Source organism: Megascapheus bottae, chromosome 3 (genome assembly GCF_031878675.1).
Source record: "Megascapheus bottae isolate mThoBot1 chromosome 3, mThoBot2.hap1, whole genome shotgun sequence".
Lineage (NCBI taxonomy): Eukaryota > Metazoa > Chordata > Mammalia > Rodentia > Geomyidae > Megascapheus > Megascapheus bottae.
The window spans coordinates 90,544,341-90,562,969 of record NC_143511.1 but is presented as its reverse complement, the minus strand read 5'-3'; the positions used below and the strand labels follow the sequence as shown (position 1 = coordinate 90,562,969).

General features: G+C 58.6%; 1 protein-coding gene across 2 annotated transcripts in view; it reads left to right on the top strand.

Moving 5' to 3' along the window:
* Nucleotides 1-18,629, top strand: part of Exd3 (exonuclease 3'-5' domain containing 3) — a 135,643-nt gene that overhangs the window by 48,927 nt on the left and 68,087 nt on the right. The gene's annotated exons all lie outside the window — the stretch shown is intronic.

Here is an 18,629-nt window from a genome sequence, read left to right as displayed (position 1 = left end):
TGTGCTCCATGACAGCTCCTCACCTTCCTCCTCCTCCACCTGTGCTCCATGACAGCTCCTCACCATCCAACACCGTTGCTCCATGACAGCTCCTCACCTTCCTCCTCCTGCACCTGTGCTCCATGACAGGTCCTCACATTCCTCCTCCTTCACCTGTGCTCCATGACAGCTCCTCACCTTCCTGCTCCACCTGTGCTCCATGACAGCTCCTCACCTTCCTCCTCCTCCACCTGTGCTCCATGACACCTCCTCACCTTCCTCCACCGTTGCTCCATGACAGCTCCTCACCTTCCTTCTCCTCCACCTGTGCTCCATGACAGCTCCTCACCTTCCTCCTTCACCTGTGCTCCATGACAGCTCCTCACCTTCCTCCTCCTCCACCTGTGCTCCATGACAGCTCCTCACCTTCCTCCTCCTCCACCTGTGCTCCATGACAGCTCCTCACCTTCCTCCTCCTCCCCATGTGCTCCATGACAGCTCCTCACCTTCCTCCTCCTCCACCTGTGCTCCATGACAGCTCCTCACCTTCCTCCTCCTTCACCTGTGCTCCATGACAGCTCCTCACCTTCCTGCTCCACCTGTGCTCCATGACAGCTCCTCACCTTCCTCCTCCTCCACCTGTGCTCCATGACAGCTCCTCACCTTCCTCCACCGTTGCTCCATGACAGCTCCTCACCTTCCTTCTCCTCCACCTGTGCTCCATGACAGCTCCTCACCTTCCTCCTTCACCTGTGCTCCATGACAGCTCCTCACCTTCCTCCTCCTCCACCTGTGCTCCATGACAGCTCCTCACCTTCCTCCTCCTCCACCTGTGCTCCATGACAGCTCCTCACCTTCCTCCTCCTCCCCATGTGCTCCATGACAGCTCCTCACCTTCCTCCTCCTCCACCTGTGCTCCATGACAGCTCCTCACCTTCCTCCTCCTTCACCTGTGCTCCATGACAGCTCCTCACCTTCCTCCACCGTTGCTCCATGACAGCTCCTCACCTTCCTTCTCCTCCACCTGTGCTCCATGACAGCTCCTCACCTTCCTCCTCCACCTGTGCTCCATGACAGCTCCTCACCTTCCTCCTCCTCCACCTGTGCTCCATGACAGCTCCTCACCTTCCTCCTCCTCCACCTGTGCTCCATGACAGCTCCTCACCTTCCTCCTCCACCTGTGCTCCATGACAGATCCTCACCTTCCTCTTCCTCTATCTGTGCTCCAAGACAGCTCCTCACCTTCCTCCTCCACCTGTGCTCCATGACAGCTCCTCACCTTCCTCCTCCTCCACCTGTGCTCCATGACAGCTCCTCACCTTCCTCCTCCACCTGTGCTCCATGACAACTCCTCACCTTCCTCCTCCTCCACCTGTGCTCCATGACAGCTCCTCACCTTCCTCCTCCTCCACCTGTGCTCCATGACAACTCCTCACCTTCCTCCTCCTCCACCTGTGCTCCATGACAGCTCCTCACCTTCCTCCTCCTCCACCTGTGCTCCATGATAGCTCCTCACCTTCCTCCTTCTCCACCTGTGCTCCATGACAGCTCCTCACCTTCCTCCTCCTCCACCGTTGCTCCATGACAGCTCCTCACCTTCCTCCTCCTCCACCTGTGCTCCATGATAGCTCCTCACCTTCCTCCTCCTCCACCTGTGCTCCATGACAGCTCCTCACCTTCCTCCTCCTCCACCTGTGCTCCATGACAGCTCCTCACCTTCCTCCTTCTCCACCGTTGCTCCATGACAGCTCCTCACCTTCCTCCTCCTCCTCCTGTGCTCCATTACAGCTCCTCGCCTTCCTCCTCCTGCACCTGTGCTCCATGACAGCTCCTCACCTTCCTCCTCCTCCACCTGTACTCCATGACAGCTCCTCACCTTCCTCCTCCTCCACCTGTGCTCCATGACAGCTCCTAACCTTCCTCCACCGTTGCTCCATGACAGCTCCTCACCTTCCTCCTCTTCCACCTGTGCTCCATGACAGCTCCTCGCCTTCCTCCTCCTCCACCTGTGCTCCATGACAGCTCCTCACCTTCCTCCTTCTCCACCTGTGCTCCATGACAGCTCCTCACCTTCCTCCTTCTCCACCGTTGCTCCATGACAGCTCCTCACCTTCCTCCTCCTCCACCTGTGCTCCATGACAGCTGCTCACCTTCCTCCTCCTCCACCTGTGCTCCACGACAGCTCTTCACCTTCCTCCTCCACCATTGCTCCGTGACAGCTCCTCACGTTCCTCCTCCACCTGTGCTCCATGACAGCTCCTCACCTTCCTCCTCCACCTGTGCTCCATGACAGCTCCTCACCTTCCTCGTCCTCCACCTGTGCTCCATGACAGCTCCTCACATTCCTCCTCCTCCACCTGTGCTCCATGACAGCTCCTCACCTTCTCCCTCTTCCACCTGTGCTCCATGACAACTCCTCACCTTCTCCCTCTTCCACCTGTGCTCCATGACAGCTCTACACCTTCCTCCTCCTACACTTTGCTCCATGACAGCTCCTCACCTTCCTCGTCTTTCACCCGTGCTCCATGACAGCTCCTCACCTTCCTCCTCCTCCACCTGTGCTCCATGACAGCTCCTCACCTTCCTCCTCCTCCACCTGTGCTCCATGACAGCTCCTCACCTTCCTCCTCCTCCACCTGTGCTCCATGACAGCTACTCACCTTCCCCCTCCACCGTTGCTCCATGACAGCTCCTCACCTTCCTCCTCCTCCACCTGTGCTCCATGACAGCTCCTCACCTTCCTCCTCCTCCACCTGTGCTCCAAGACAGCTCCTCACCTTCCTCCTCCACCTGTGCTCCATGACAGCTCCTCACTTTCCTCCTCCTCCACCTGTGCTCCATGACAGCTCCTCACCTTCCTCCTCCTCCACCTGTGCTCCATGACAGCTCCTCACCTTCCTCCTCCTCCACCTGTGCTCCATGACAGCTCCTCATCTTCTCCTCCACCTGTGCTCCATGACAGCTCCTCACCTTCCTCCTCCTCCACCTGTACTCCATGACAGCTCCTCACTTTCTTCCTCCACATGTGCTCCATGACAGCTCCTGACCTTCCTCCTCCTCCACCTGTGCTCCATGACAGCTCCTCACCTTCCTCCTCCACCTGTGCTCCATGACAGCTCCTCACCTTCCTCCTCCTCCACCTGTGCTCCATGACAGCTCCTCACCTTCCTCCTCCTCCACCTGTGCTCCATGACAGCTCCTCGCTTTCCTCCTCCTCCACCTGTGCTCCATGACAGCTCCTCGCCATCCTCCTCCTGCACCTGTGCTCCATGACAGCTCCTCACCTTCCTCCTCCTCCTCCTGTGCTCCATGACAGCTCCTCACCTTCCTCCTCCTCCTCCTGTGCTCCATGACAGATCCTCACCTTCCTCCTCCTCCACCTGTGCTCCATGACACCTCCTCACCTTCCTCCTCCTCCACCTGTGCTCCATGACAGCTCCTCGCCTTCCTCCTCCTCCACCTGTGCTCCATGAAGCTCCTCGCCTTCCTCCTCCTCCACCTGTGCTCCATGATACCTCCTCACCTTCCTCCTCCTGCACCTGTGCTCCATGACAGCTCCTCACCTTCCTCCTCCTCCTCCTGTGCTCCATGACAGCTCCTCACCTTCCTCCTCCTCCACCTGTGCTCCATGACAGCTCCTCACCTTCCTCCTCCTCCACCTGTGCTCCATGACAGCTCCTCACCTTCCTCCTCCACCTGTGCTCCATGACAGATCCTCACCTTCCTCCTCCTCCACCTGTGCTCCATGACACCTCCTCACCTTCCTCCTCCTCCACCTGTGCTCCATGACAACTCCTCGCCTTCCTCCTCTTCCACCTGTGCTCCATGACAGCTCCTCGCCTTCCTCCTCCTCCACCTGTGCTCCATGATACCTCCTCACCTTCCTCCTCCACCTGTGCTCCATGACAGGTCCTCACCTTCCTCCTCCACCTGTGCTCCATGACAGCTCCTCACCTTCCTCCTCCACCTGTGCTACATGACAGCTCCTCACCTTCCTCCTCCTCCACCTGTGCTCCATGACAGCTCCTCACCTTCCTCCTCCTTCACCTGTGCTCCATGACAGCTCCTCACCTTCCTCCTCCTCCACCTGTGCTCCATGACAGCTCCTCACCTTCCTCCTCTTCGACCTTTGCTCCGTGACAGCTCCTCACCTTCCTCCTCCTCCACCTGTGCTCCATGATAGCTCCTCACCTTCCTCCTTCTCCACCTGTGCTCCATGACAGCTCCTCACCTTCCTCCTCCTCCACCGTTGCTCCATGACAGCTCCTCACCTTCCTCCTCCTCCACCTGTGCTCCATGATAGCTCCTCACCTTCCTCCTCCTCCACCTGTGCTCCATGACAGTTCCTCACCTTCCTCCTCCTCCACCTTTGCTCCATGACAACTCCTCGCCTTCCTCCTCTTCCACCTGTGCTCCATGACAGCTCCTCGCCTTCCTCCTCCTCCACCTGTGCTCCATGATACCTCCTCACCTTCCTCCTCCACCTGTGCTCCATGACAGCTCCTCACCTTCCTCCTCCCCATGTGCTCCATGACAGCTCCTCACCTTCCTCCTCCACCTGTGCTACATGACAGCTCCTCACCTTCCTCCTCCTGCACCTGTGCTCCATGACAGGTCCTCACCTTCCTCCTCCTTCACCTGTGCTCCATGACAGCTCCTCACCTTCCTCCACCGTTGCTCCATGACAGCTCCTCACCTTCCTCCTTCTCCACCTGTGCTCCATGACAGCTCCTCACCTTCCTCCTCCTGCACCTGTGCTCCATGACAACTCCTCACCTTCCTCCTCCTCCTCCTGTGCTCCATGACAGCTCCTCACCTTCCTGCTCCACCTGTGCTCCATGACAGCTCCTCACCTTCCTCCTCCTCCACCTGTGCTCCATGACAGCTCCTCACCTTCCTCCACCGTTGCTCCATGACAGCTCCTCACCTTCCTTCTCCTCCACCTGTGCTCCATGACAGCTCCTCACCTTCCTCCTTCACCTGTGCTCCATGACAGCTCCTCACCTTCCTCCTCCTCCACCTGTGCTCCATGACAGCTCCTCACCTTCCTCCTCCTCCACCTGTGCTCCATGACAGCTCCTCACCTTCCTCCTCCTCCCCATGTGCTCCATGACAGCTCCTCACCTTCCTCCTCCTCCACCTGTGCTCCATGACAGCTCCTCACCTTCCTCCTCCTTCACCTGTGCTCCATGACAGCTCCTCACCTTCCTCCACCGTTGCTCCATGACAGCTCCTCACCTTCCTTCTCCTCCACCTGTGCTCCATGACAGCTCCTCACCTTCCTCCTCCACCTGTGCTCCATGACAGCTCCTCACCTTCCTCCTCCTCCACCTGTGCTCCATGACAGCTCCTCACCTTCCTCCTCCTCCACCTGTGCTCCATGACAGCTCCTCACCTTCCTCCTCCACCTGTGCTCCATGACAGATCCTCACCTTCCTCTTCCTCTATCTGTGCTCCAAGACAGCTCCTCACCTTCCTCCTCCACCTGTGCTCCATGACAGCTCCTCACCTTCCTCCTCCTCCACCTGTGCTCCATGACAGCTCCTCACCTTCCTCCTCTACCTGTGCTCCACGACAACTCCTCACCTTCCTCCTCCTCCACCTGTGCTCCATGACAGCTCCTCACCTTCCTCCTCCTCCACCTGTGCTCCATGACAGCTCCTCACCTTCCTCCTCCTCCACCTGTGCTCCATGACAGCTCCTCACCTTCCTCCTCCTCCACCTGTGCTCCATGATAGCTCCTCACCTTCCTCCTTCTCCACTTGTGCTCCATGACAGCTCCTCACCTTCCTCCGCCTCCACCTGTTCTCCATGACAGCTCCTCACCTTCCTCCTCCTCCACCTGTGCTCCATGACAGCTCCTCACCTTCCTCCTCCTCCACCTGTACTCCATGACAGCTCCTCACCTTCCTCCTCCTCCACCGGTGCTCCATGACAGCTCCTCACCTTCCTCCACCGTTGCTCCATGACAGCTCCTCACCTTCCTCCTCCTCCACCTGTGCTCCATGACAGCTCCTCGCCTTCCTCCTCCTCCACCTGTGCTCCATGACAGCTCCTCACCTTCCTCCTTCTCCACCTGTGCTCCATGACAGCTCCTCACCTTCCTCCTTCTCCACCGTTGCTCCATGACAGCTCCTCACCTTCCTCCTCCTCCACCTGTGCTCCATGACAGCTGCTCACCTTCCTCCTCCTCCACCTGTGCTCCACGACAGCTCTTCACCTTCCTCCTCCACCATTGCTCCGTGACAGCTCCTCACGTTCCTCCTCCACCTGTGCTCCATGACAGCTCCTCACCTTCCTCCTCCACCTGTGCTCCATGACAGCTCCTCACCTTCCTCGTCCTCCACCTGTGCTCCATGACAGCTCCTCACATTCCTCCTCCTCCACCTGTGCTCCATGACAGCTCCTCACCTTCTCCCTCTTCCACCTGTGCTCCATGACCACTCCTCACCTTCTCCCTCTTCCACCTGTGCTCCATGACAGCTCTACACCTTCCTCCTCCTACACTGTTGCTCCATGACAGCTCCTCACCTTCCTCGTCTTTCACCCGTGCTCCATACAGCTCCTCACCTTCCTCCTCCTCCACCTGTGCTCCATGACAGCTCCTCACCTTCCTCCACCGTTGCTCCATGACAGCTCCTCACCTTCCTTCTCCTCCACCTGTGCTCCATGACAGCTCCTCACCTTCCTCCTCCACCTGTGCTCCATGACAGCTCCTCACCTTCCTCCTCCTCCACCTGTGCTCCATGACAGCTCCTCACCTTCCTCCTCCTCCACCTGTGCTCCATGACAGCTCCTCACCTTCCTCTTCCACCTGTGCTCCATGACAGATCCTCACCTTCCTCTTCCTCTATCTGTGCTCCAAGACAGCTCCTCACCTTCCTCCTCCACCTGTGCTCCATGACAGCTCCTCACCTTCCTCCTCCTCCACCTGTGCTCCATGACAGCTCCTCACCTTCCTCCTCTACCTGTGCTCCACGACAACTCCTCACCATCCTCCTCCTCCACCTGTGCTCCATGACAGCTCCTCACCTTCCTCCTCCTCCACCTGTGCTCCATGACAGCTCCTCACCTTCCTCCTCCTCCACCTGTGCTCCATGACAGCTCCTCACCTTCCTCCTCCTCCACCTGTGCTCCATGATAGCTCCTCACCTTCCTCCTTCTCCACCTGTGCTCCATGACAGCTCCTTACCTTCCTCCTCCTCCACCGTTGCTCCATGACAGCTCCTCACCTTCCTCCTCCTCCACCTGTGCTCCATGATAGCTCCTCACCTTCCTCCTCCTCCACCGGTGCTCCATGACAGCTCCTCACCTTCCTCCTCCTCCACCTGTGCTCCATGATAGCTCCTCACCTTCCTCCTTCTCCACTTGTGCTCCATGACAGCTCCTCACCTTCCTCCGCCTCCACCTGTTCTCCATGACAGCTCCTCACCTTCCTCCTCCTGCACCTGTGCTCCATGACAGCTCCTCACCTTCCTCCTCCTCCACCTGTACTCCATGACAGCTCCTCACCTTCCTCCTCCTCCACCTGTGCTCCATGACAGCTCCTCACCTTCCTCCACCGTTGCTCCATGACAGCTCCTCACCTTCCTCCTCCTCCACCTGTGCTCCATGACAGCTCCTCGCCTTCCTCCTCCTCCACCTGTGCTCCATGACAGCTCCTCACCTTCCTCCTTCTCCACCTGTGCTCCATGACAGCTCCTCACCTTCCTCCTTCTCCACCGTTGCTCCATGACAGCTCCTCACCTTCCTCCTCCTCCACCTGTGCTCCATGACAGCTGCTCACCTTCCTCCTCCTCCACCTGTGCTCCACGACAGCTCTTCACCTTCCTCCTCCACCATTGCTCCGTGACAGCTCCTCACGTTCCTCCTCCACCTGTGCTCCATGACAGCTCCTCACCTTCCTCCTCCACCTGTGCTCCATGACAGCTCCTCACCTTCCTCATCCTCCACCTGTGCTCCATGACAGCTCCTCACATTCCTCCTCCTCCACCTGTGCTCCATGACAGCTCCTCACCTTCTCCCTCTTCCACCTGTGCTCCATGACAACTCCTCACCTTCTCCCTCTTCCACCTGTGCTCCATGACAGCTCTACACCTTCCTCCTCCTACACTGTTGCTCCATGACAGCTCCTCACCTTCCTCGTCTTTCACCCGTGCTCCATACAGCTCCTCACCTTCCTCCTCCTCCACCTGTGCTCCATGACAGCTCCTCACCTTCCTCCACCGTTGCTCCATGACAGCTCCTCACCTTCCTTCTCCTCCACCTGTGCTCCATGACAGCTCCTCACCTTCCTCCTCCACCTGTGCTCCATGACAGCTCCTCACCTTCCTCCTCCTCCACCTGTGCTCCATGACAGCTCCTCACCTTCCTCCTCCTCCACCTGTGCTCCATGACAGCTCCTCACCTTCCTCCTCCACCTGTGCTCCATGACAGATCCTCACCTTCCTCTTCCTCTATCTGTGCTCCAAGACAGCTCCTCACCTTCCTCCTCCACCTGTGCTCCATGACAGCTCCTCACCTTCCTCCTCCTCCACCTGTGCTCCATGACAGCTCCTCACCTTCCTCCTCTACCTGTGCTCCACGACAACTCCTCACCTTCCTCCTCCTCCACCTGTGCTCCATGACAGCTCCTCACCTTCCTCCTCCTCCACCTGTGCTCCATGACAGCTCCTCACCTTCCTCCTCCTCCACCTGTGCTCCATGACAGCTCCTCACCTTCCTCCTCCTCCACCTGTGCTCCATGATAGCTCCTCACCTTCCTCCTTCTCCACCTGTGCTCCATGACAGCTCCTCACCTTCCTCCTCCTCCACCGTTGCTCCATGACAGCTCCTCACCTTCCTCCTCCTCCACCTGTGCTCCATGATAGCTCCTCACCTTCCTCCTCCTCCACCGGTGCTCCATGACAGCTCCTCACCTTCCTCCTCCTCCACCTGTGCTCCATGATAGCTCCTCACCTTCCTCCTTCTCCACTTGTGCTCCATGACAGCTCCTCACCTTCCTCCGCCTCCACCTGTTCTCCATGACAGCTCCTCACCTTCCTCCTCCTCCACCTGTGCTCCATGACAGCTCCTCACCTTCCTCCTCCTCCACCTGTACTCCATGACAGCTCCTCACCTTCCTCCTCCTCCACCTGTGCTCCATGACAGCTGCTCACCTTCCTCCTCCTCCACCTGTGCTCCACGACAGCTCTTCACCTTCCTCCTCCACCATTGCTCCGTGACAGCTCCTCACGTTCCTCCTCCACCTGTGCTCCATGACAGCTCCTCACCTTCCTCCTCCACCTGTGCTCCATGACAGCTCCTCACCTTCCTCGTCCTCCACCTGTGCTCCATGACAGCTCCTCACATTCCTCCTCCTCCACCTGTGCTCCATGACAGCTCCTCACCTTCTCCCTCTTCCACCTGTGCTCCATGACAACTCCTCACCTTCTCCCTCTTCCACCTGTGCTCCATGACAGCTCTACACCTTCCTCCTCCTACACTGTTGCTCCATGACAGCTCCTCACCTTCCTCGTCTTTCACCCGTGCTCCATACAGCTCCTCACCTTCCTCCTCCTCCACCTGTGCTCCATGACAGCTCCTCACCTTCCTCCTCCTCCACCTGTGCTCCATGACAGCTACTCACCTTCCTCCTCCACCGTTGCTCCATGATAGCTCCTCACCTTCCTCCTCCTCCACCTGTGCTCCATGACAGCTCCTCACCTTCCTCCTCCTCCACCTGTGCTCCAAGACAGCTCCTCACCTTCCTCCTCCACCTGTGCTCCATGACAGCTCCTCACCTTCCTCCTCCTCCACCTGTGCTCCATGATAGCTCCTCACCTTCCTCCTTCTCCACTTGTGCTCCATGACAGCTCCTCACCTTCCTCCGCCTCCACCTGTTCTCCATGACAGCTCCTCACCTTCCTCCTCCTGCACCTGTGCTCCATGACAGCTCCTCACCTTCCTCCTCCTCCACCTGTACTCCATGACAGCTCCTCACCTTCCTCCTCCTCCACCTGTGCTCCATGACAGCTCCTCACCTTCCTCCACCGTTGCTCCATGACAGCTCCTCACCTTCCTCCTCCTCCACCTGTGCTCCATGACAGCTCCTCGCCTTCCTCCTCCTCCACCTGTGCTCCATGACAGCTCCTCACCTTCCTCCTTCTCCACCTGTGCTCCATGACAGCTCCTCACCTTCCTCCTTCTCCACCGTTGCTCCATGACAGCTCCTCACCTTCCTCCTCCTCCACCTGTGCTCCATGACAGCTGCTCACCTTCCTCCTCCTCCGCCTGTGCTCCACGACAGCTCTTCACCTTCCTCCTCCACCATTGCTCCGTGACAGCTCCTCACTTTCCTCCTCCACCTGTGCTCCATGACAGCTCCTCACCTTCCTCCTCCACCTGTGCTCCATGACAGCTCCTCACCTTCCTCATCCTCCACCTGTGCTCCATGACAGCTCCTCACATTCCTCCTCCTCCACCTGTGCTCCATGACAGCTCCTCACCTTCTCCCTCTTCCACCTGTGCTCCATGACAACTCCTCACCTTCTCCCTCTTCCACCTGTGCTCCATGACAGCTCTACACCTTCCTCCTCCTACACTGTTGCTCCATGACAGCTCCTCACCTTCCTCGTCTTTCACCCGTGCTCCATACAGCTCCTCACCTTCCTCCTCCTCCACCTGTGCTCCATGACAGCTCCTCACCTTCCTCCACCGTTGCTCCATGACAGCTCCTCACCTTCCTTCTCCTCCACCTGTGCTCCATGACAGCTCCTCACCTTCCTCCTCCACCTGTGCTCCATGACAGCTCCTCACCTTCCTCCTCCTCCACCTGTGCTCCATGACAGCTCCTCACCTTCCTCCTCCTCCACCTGTGCTCCATGACAGCTCCTCACCTTCCTCCTCCACCTGTGCTCCATGACAGATCCTCACCTTCCTCTTCCTCTATCTGTGCTCCAAGACAGCTCCTCACCTTCCTCCTCCACCTGTGCTCCATGACAGCTCCTCACCTTCCTCCTCCTCCACCTGTGCTCCATGACAGCTCCTCACCTTCCTCCTCTGCCTGTGCTCCACGACAACTCCTCACCTTCCTCCTCCTCCACCTGTGCTCCATGACAGCTCCTCACCTTCCTCCTCCTCCACCTGTGCTCCATGACAGCTCCTCACCTTCCTCCTCCTCCACCTGTGCTCCATGACAGCTCCTCACCTTCCTCCTCCTCCACCTGTGCTCCATGATAGCTCCTCACCTTCCTCCTTCTCCACCTGTGCTCCATGACAGCTCCTCACCTTCCTCCTCCTCCACCGTTGCTCCATGACAGCTCCTCACCTTCCTCCTCCTCCACCTGTGCTCCATGATAGCTCCTCACCTTCCTCCTCCTCCACCGGTGCTCCATGACAGCTCCTCACCTTCCTCCTCCTCCACCTGTGCTCCATGATAGCTCCTCACCTTCCTCCTTCTCCACTTGTGCTCCATGACAGCTCCTCACCTTCCTCCGCCTCCACCTGTTCTCCATGACAGCTCCTCACCTTCCTCCTCCTCCACCTGTGCTCCATGACAGCTCCTCACCTTCCTCCTCCTCCACCTGTACTCCATGACAGCTCCTCACCTTCCTCCTCCTCCACCTGTGCTCCATGACAGCTGCTCACCTTCCTCCTCCTCCACCTGTGCTCCACGACAGCTCTTCACCTTCCTCCTCCACCATTGCTCCGTGACAGCTCCTCACGTTCCTCCTCCACCTGTGCTCCATGACAGCTCCTCACCTTCCTCCTCCACCTGTGCTCCATGACAGCTCCTCACCTTCCTCGTCCTCCACCTGTGCTCCATGACAGCTCCTCACATTCCTCCTCCTCCACCTGTGCTCCATGACAGCTCCTCACCTTCTCCCTCTTCCACCTGTGCTCCATGACAACTCCTCACCTTCTCCCTCTTCCACCTGTGCTCCATGACAGCTCTACACCTTCCTCCTCCTACACTGTTGCTCCATGACAGCTCCTCACCTTCCTCGTCTTTCACCCGTGCTCCATACAGCTCCTCACCTTCCTCCTCCTCCACCTGTGCTCCATGACAGCTCCTCACCTTCCTCCTCCTCCACCTGTGCTCCATGACAGCTACTCACCTTCCTCCTCCACCGTTGCTCCATGATAGCTCCTCACCTTCCTCCTCCTCCACCTGTGCTCCATGACAGCTCCTCACCTTCCTCCTCCTCCACCTGTGCTCCAAGACAGCTCCTCACCTTCCTCCTCCACCTGTGCTCCATGACAGCTCCTCACCTTCCTCCTCCTCCACCTGTGCTCCATGACAGCTCCTCACCTTCCTCCTCCTCCACCTGTGCTCCATGACAGCTCCTCACCTTCCTCCTCCTCCACCTGTGCTCCATGACAGCTCCTCATCTTCCTCCTCCACCTGTGCTCCATGACAGCTCCTCACCTTCCTCCTCCTCCACCTGTACTCCATGACAGCTCCTCACTTTCTTCCTCCACATGTGCTCCATGACAGCTCCTGACCTTCCTCCTCCTCCACTTGTGCTCCATGACAGCTCCTCACCTTCCTCCTCCACCTGTGCTCCATGACAGCTCCTCACCTTCCTCCTCCTCCACCTGTGCTCCATGACAGCTCCTCACCTTCCTCCTCCACCTGTGCTCCATGACAGCTCCTCACCTTCCTCCTCCTCCACCTGTGCTCCATGACACCTCCTCACCTTCCTCCTCCTCCACCTGTGCTCCATGACAGCTCCTCGCCTTCCTCCTCCTCCACCTGTGCTCCATGACAGCTCCTCGCCTTCCTCCTCCTGCACCTGTGCTCCATGACAGCTCCTCACCTTCCTCCTCCTCCTCCTGTGCTCCATGACAGCTCCTCACCTTACTCCTCCTCCTCCTGTGCTCCATGACAGATCCTCACCTTCCTCCTCCTCCACCTGTGCTCCATGACACCTCCTCACCTTCCTCCTCCTCCACCTGTGCTCCATGACAGCTCCTCGCCTTCCTCCTCCTCCACCTGTGCTCCATGACAGCTCCTCGCCTTCCTCCTCCTCCACCTGTGCTCCATGATACCTCCTCACCTTCCTCCTCCTGCACCTGTGCTCCATGACAGCTCCTCACCTTCCTCCTCCTCCTCCTGTGCTCCATGACAGCTCCTCACCTTCCTCCTCCTCCACCTGTGCTCCATGACAGCTCCTCACCTTCCTCCTCCTCCACCTGTGCTCCATGACAGCTCCTCACCTTCCTCCTCCTCCACCGGTGCTCCATGACAGCTCCTCACCTTCCTCCTCCTCCACCTGTGCTCCATGATAGCTCCTCACCTTCCTCCTTCTCCACTTGTGCTCCATGACAGCTCCTCACCTTCCTCCGCCTCCACCTGTTCTCCATGACAGCTCCTCACCTTCCTCCTCCTCCACCTGTGCTCCATGACAGCTCCTCACCTTCCTCCTCCTCCACCTGTACTCCATGACAGCTCCTCACCTTCCTCCTCCTCCACCTGTGCTCCATGACAGCTGCTCACCTTCCTCCTCCTCCACCTGTGCTCCACGACAGCTCTTCACCTTCCTCCTCCACCATTGCTCCGTGACAGCTCCTCACGTTCCTCCTCCACCTGTGCTCCATGACAGCTCCTCACCTTCCTCCTCCACCTGTGCTCCATGACAGCTCCTCACCTTCCTCGTCCTCCACCTGTGCTCCATGACAGCTCCTCACATTCCTCCTCCTCCACCTGTGCTCCATGACAGCTCCTCACCTTCTCCCTCTTCCACCTGTGCTCCATGACAACTCCTCACCTTCTCCCTCTTCCACCTGTGCTCCATGACAGCTCTACACCTTCCTCCTCCTACACTGTTGCTCCATGACAGCTCCTCACCTTCCTCGTCTTTCACCCGTGCTCCATACAGCTCCTCACCTTCCTCCTCCTCCACCTGTGCTCCATGACAGCTCCTCACCTTCCTCCTCCTCCACCTGTGCTCCATGACAGCTACTCACCTTCCTCCTCCACCGTTGCTCCATGATAGCTCCTCACCTTCCTCCTCCTCCACCTGTGCTCCATGACAGCTCCTCACCTTCCTCCTCCTCCACCTGTGCTCCAAGACAGCTCCTCACCTTCCTCCTCCACCTGTGCTCCATGACAGCTCCTCACCTTCCTCCTCCTCCACCTGTGCTCCATGATAGCTCCTCACCTTCCTCCTTCTCCACTTGTGCTCCATGACAGCTCCTCACCTTCCTCCGCCTCCACCTGTTCTCCATGACAGCTCCTCACCTTCCTCCTCCTGCACCTGTGCTCCATGACAGCTCCTCACCTTCCTCCTCCTCCACCTGTACTCCATGACAGCTCCTCACCTTCCTCCTCCTCCACCTGTGCTCCATGACAGCTCCTCACCTCCTCCACCGTTGCTCCATGACAGCTCCTCACCTTCCTCCTCCTCCACCTGTGCTCCATGACAGCTCCTCGCCTTCCTCCTCCTCCACCTGTGCTCCATGACAGCTCCTCACCTTCCTCCTTCTCCACCTGTGCTCCATGACAGCTCCTCACCTTCCTCCTTCTCCACCGTTGCTCCATGACAGCTCCTCACCTTCCTCCTCCTCCACCTGTGCTCCATGACAGCTGCTCACCTTCCTCCTCCTCCGCCTGTGCTCCACGACAGCTCTTCACCTTCCTCCTCCACCATTGCTCCGTGACAGCTCCTCACGTTCCTCCTCCACCTGTGCTCCATGACAGCTCCTCACCTTCCTCCTCCACCTGTGCTCCATGACAGCTCCTCACCTTCCTCATCCTCCACCTGTGCTCCATGACAGCTCCTCACATTCCTCCTCCTCCACCTGTGCTCCATGACAGCTCCTCACCTTCTCCCTCTTCCACCTGTGCTCCATGACAACTCCTCACCTTCTCCCTCTTCCACCTGTGCTCCATGACAGCTCTACACCTTCCTCCTCCTACACTGTTGCTCCATGACAGCTCCTCACCTTCCTCGTCTTTCACCCGTGCTCCATACAGCTCCTCACCTTCCTCCTCCTCCACCTGTGCTCCATGACAGCTCCTCACCTTCCTCCACCGTTGCTCCATGACAGCTCCTCACCTTCCTTCTCCTCCACCTGTGCTCCATGACAGCTCCTCACCTTCCTCCTCCACCTGTGCTCCATGACAGCTCCTCACCTTCCTCCTCCTCCACCTGTGCTCCATGACAGCTCCTCACCTTCCTCCTCCTCCACCTGTGCTCCATGACAGCTCCTCACCTTCCTCCTCCACCTGTGCTCCATGACAGATCCTCACCTTCCTCTTCCTCTATCTGTGCTCCAAGACAGCTCCTCACCTTCCTCCTCCACCTGTGCTCCATTTCAGCTCCTCACCTTCCTCCTCCTCCACCTGTGCTCCATGACAGCTCCTCACCTTCCTCCTCTACCTGTGCTCCACGACAACTCCTCACCTTCCTCCTCCTCCACCTGTGCTCCATGACAGCTCCTCACCTTCCTCCTCCTCCACCTGTGCTCCATGACAGCTCCTCACCTTCCTCCTCCTCAACCTGTGCTCCATGACAGCTCCTCACCTTCCTCCTCCTCCACCTGTGCTCCATGATAGCTCCTCACCTTCCTCCTTCTCCACCTGTGCTCCATGACAGCTCCTCACCTTCCTCCTCCTCCACCGTTGCTCCATGACAGCTCCTCACCTTCCTCCTCCTCCACCTGTGCTCCATGATAGCTCCTCACCTTCCTCCTCCTCCACCGGTGCTCCATGACAGCTCCTCACCTTCCTCCTCCTCCACCTGTGCTCCATGATAGCTCCTCACCTTCCTCCTTCTCCACTTGTGCTCCATGACAGCTCCTCACCTTCCTCCGCCTCCACCTGTTCTCCATGACAGCTCCTCACCTTCCTCCTCCTCCACCTGTGCTCCATGACAGCTCCTCACCTTCCTCCTCCTCCACCTGTACTCCATGACAGCTCCTCACCTTCCTCCTCCTCCACCTGTGCTCCATGACAGCTGCTCACCTTCCTCCTCCTCCACCTGTGCTCCACGACAGCTCTTCACCTTCCTCCTCCACCATTGCTCCGTGACAGCTCCTCACGTTCCTCCTCCACCTGTGCTCCATGACAGCTCCTCACCTTCCTCCTCCACCTGTGCTCCATGACAGCTCCTCACCTTCCTCGTCCTCCACCTGTGCTCCATGACAGCTCCTCACATTCCTCCTCCTCCACCTGTGCTCCATGACAGCTCCTCACCTTCTCCCTCTTCCACCTGTGCTCCATGACAACTCCTCACCTTCTCCCTCTTCCACCTGTGCTCCATGACAGCTCTACACCTTCCTCCTCCTACACTGTTGCTCCATGACAGCTCCTCACCTTCCTCGTCTTTCACCCGTGCTCCATACAGCTCCTCACCTTCCTCCTCCTCCACCTGTGCTCCATGACAGCTCCTCACCTTCCTCCTCCTCCACCTGTGCTCCATGACAGCTACTCACCTTCCTCCTCCACCGTTGCTCCATGATAGCTCCTCACCTTCCTCCTCCTCCACCTGTGCTCCATGACAGCTCCTCACCTTCCTACTCCTCCACCTGTGCTCCAAGACAGCTCCTCACCTTCCTCCTCCACCTGTGCTCCATGACAGCTCCTCACCTTCCTCCTCCTCCACCTGTGCTCCATGACAGCTCCTCACCTTCCTCCTCCTCCACCTGTGCTCCATGACAGCTCCTCACCTTCCTCCTCCTCCACCTGTGCTCCATGACAGCTCCTCATCTTCCTCCTCCACCTGTGCTCCATGACAGCTCCTCACCTTCCTCCTCCTCCACCTGTACTCCATGACAGCTCCTCACTTTCTTCCTCCACATGTGCTCCATGACAGCTCCTGACCTTCCTCCTCCTCCACTTGTGCTCCATGACAGCTCCTCACCTTCCTCCTCCACCTGTGCTCCATGACAGCTCCTCACCTTCCTCCTCCTCCACCTGTGCTCCATGACAGCTCCTCACCTTCCTCCTCCACCTGTGCTCCATGACAGCTCCTCACCTTCCTCCTCCTCCACCTGTGCTCCATGACACCTCCTCACCTTCCTCCTCCTCCACCTGTGCTCCATGACAGCTCCTCGCCTTCCTCCTCCTCCACCTGTGCTCCATGACAGCTCCTCGCCTTCCTCCTCCTGCACCTGTGCTCCATGACAGCTCCTCACCTTCCTCCTCCTCCTCCTGTGCTCCATGACAGCTCCTCACCTTACTCCTCCTCCTCCTGTGCTCCATGACAGATCCTCACCTTCCTCCTCCTCCACCTGTGCTCCATGACACCTCCTCACCTTCCTCCTCCTCCACCTGTGCTCCATGACAGCTCCTCGCCTTCCTCCTCCTCCACCTGTGCTCCATGACAGCTCCTCGCCTTCCTCCTCCTCCACCTGTGCTCCATGATACCTCCTCACCTTCCTCCTCCTGCACTGTGCTCCATGACAGCTCCTCACCTTCCTCCTCCTCCTCCTGTGCTCCATGACAGCTCCTCACCTTCCTCTCCTCCACCTGTGCTCCATGACAGCTCCTCACCTTCCTCCTCCTCCACCTGTGCTCCATGACAGCTCCTCACCTTCCTCCTCCTCCACCTGTGCTCCATGATACCTCCTCACCTTCCTCCTCCACCTGTGCTCCATGACAGCTCCTCACCTTCCTCCTCCACCTGTGCTCCATGACAGCTCCTCACCTTCCTCCTCCACCTGTGCTACATGACAGCTCCTCACCTTCCTCCTCCTCCACCTGTGCTCCATGACAGCTCCTCACCTTCCTCCTCCTTCACGTGTGCTCCATGACAGCTCCTCACCTTCCCCTCCTCCACCTGTGCTCCATGACAGCTCCTCACCTTCCTCCTCCTTCACCTGTGCTCCATGACAGCTCCTCACCTTCCTCCTCTTCGACCTTTGCTCCATGACAGCTCCTCACCTTCCTCCTCCTCCACCTGTGCTCCATGATAGCTCCTCACCTTCCTCCTTCTCCACCTGTGCTCCATGACAGCTCCTCACCTTCCTCCTCCTCCACCGTTGCTCCATGACAGCTCCTCACCTTCCTCCTCCTCCACCTGTGCTCCATGATAGCTCCTCACCTTCCTCCTCCTCCACCTGTGCTCCATGACAGCTCCTCACCTTCCTCCTCCTCCACCTGTGCTCCATGATAGCTCCTTAGCTTCCTCCTTCTCCACCTGTGCTCCATGACAGCTCCTCACCTTCCTCCACCGTTGCTCCATGACAGCTCCTCACCCTCCTCCTCCTCCACCTGTGCTCCATGACAGCTCCTCACCTTCCTCCTCCACCTGTGCTCCATGACAGCTCCTCACCTTCCTCCTTCTCCACCTGTGCTCCATGACAGCTCCTCACCTTCCTCCTTCTCCACCGTTGCTCCATGACAGCTCCTCACCTTCCTCCTCCTCCACCTGTGCTCCATGACAGCTGCTCACCTTCCTCCTCCTCCACCTGTGCTCCACGACAGCTCCTCACCTTCCTCCTCCACCATTGCTCCGTGACAGCTCCTCACGTTCCTCCTCCACCTGTGCTCCATGACAGCTCCTCACCTTCCTCTTCCACCTGTGCTCCATGACAGCTCCTCACCTTCCTCCTCCTCCACCTGTGCTCCATGACAGCTCCTCACCTTCCTCCTCCTCCACCTGTGTTCCATGACAGCTCCTCACCTTCCTCCTCCTCCACCTGTGCTCCATGACAGCTCCTCA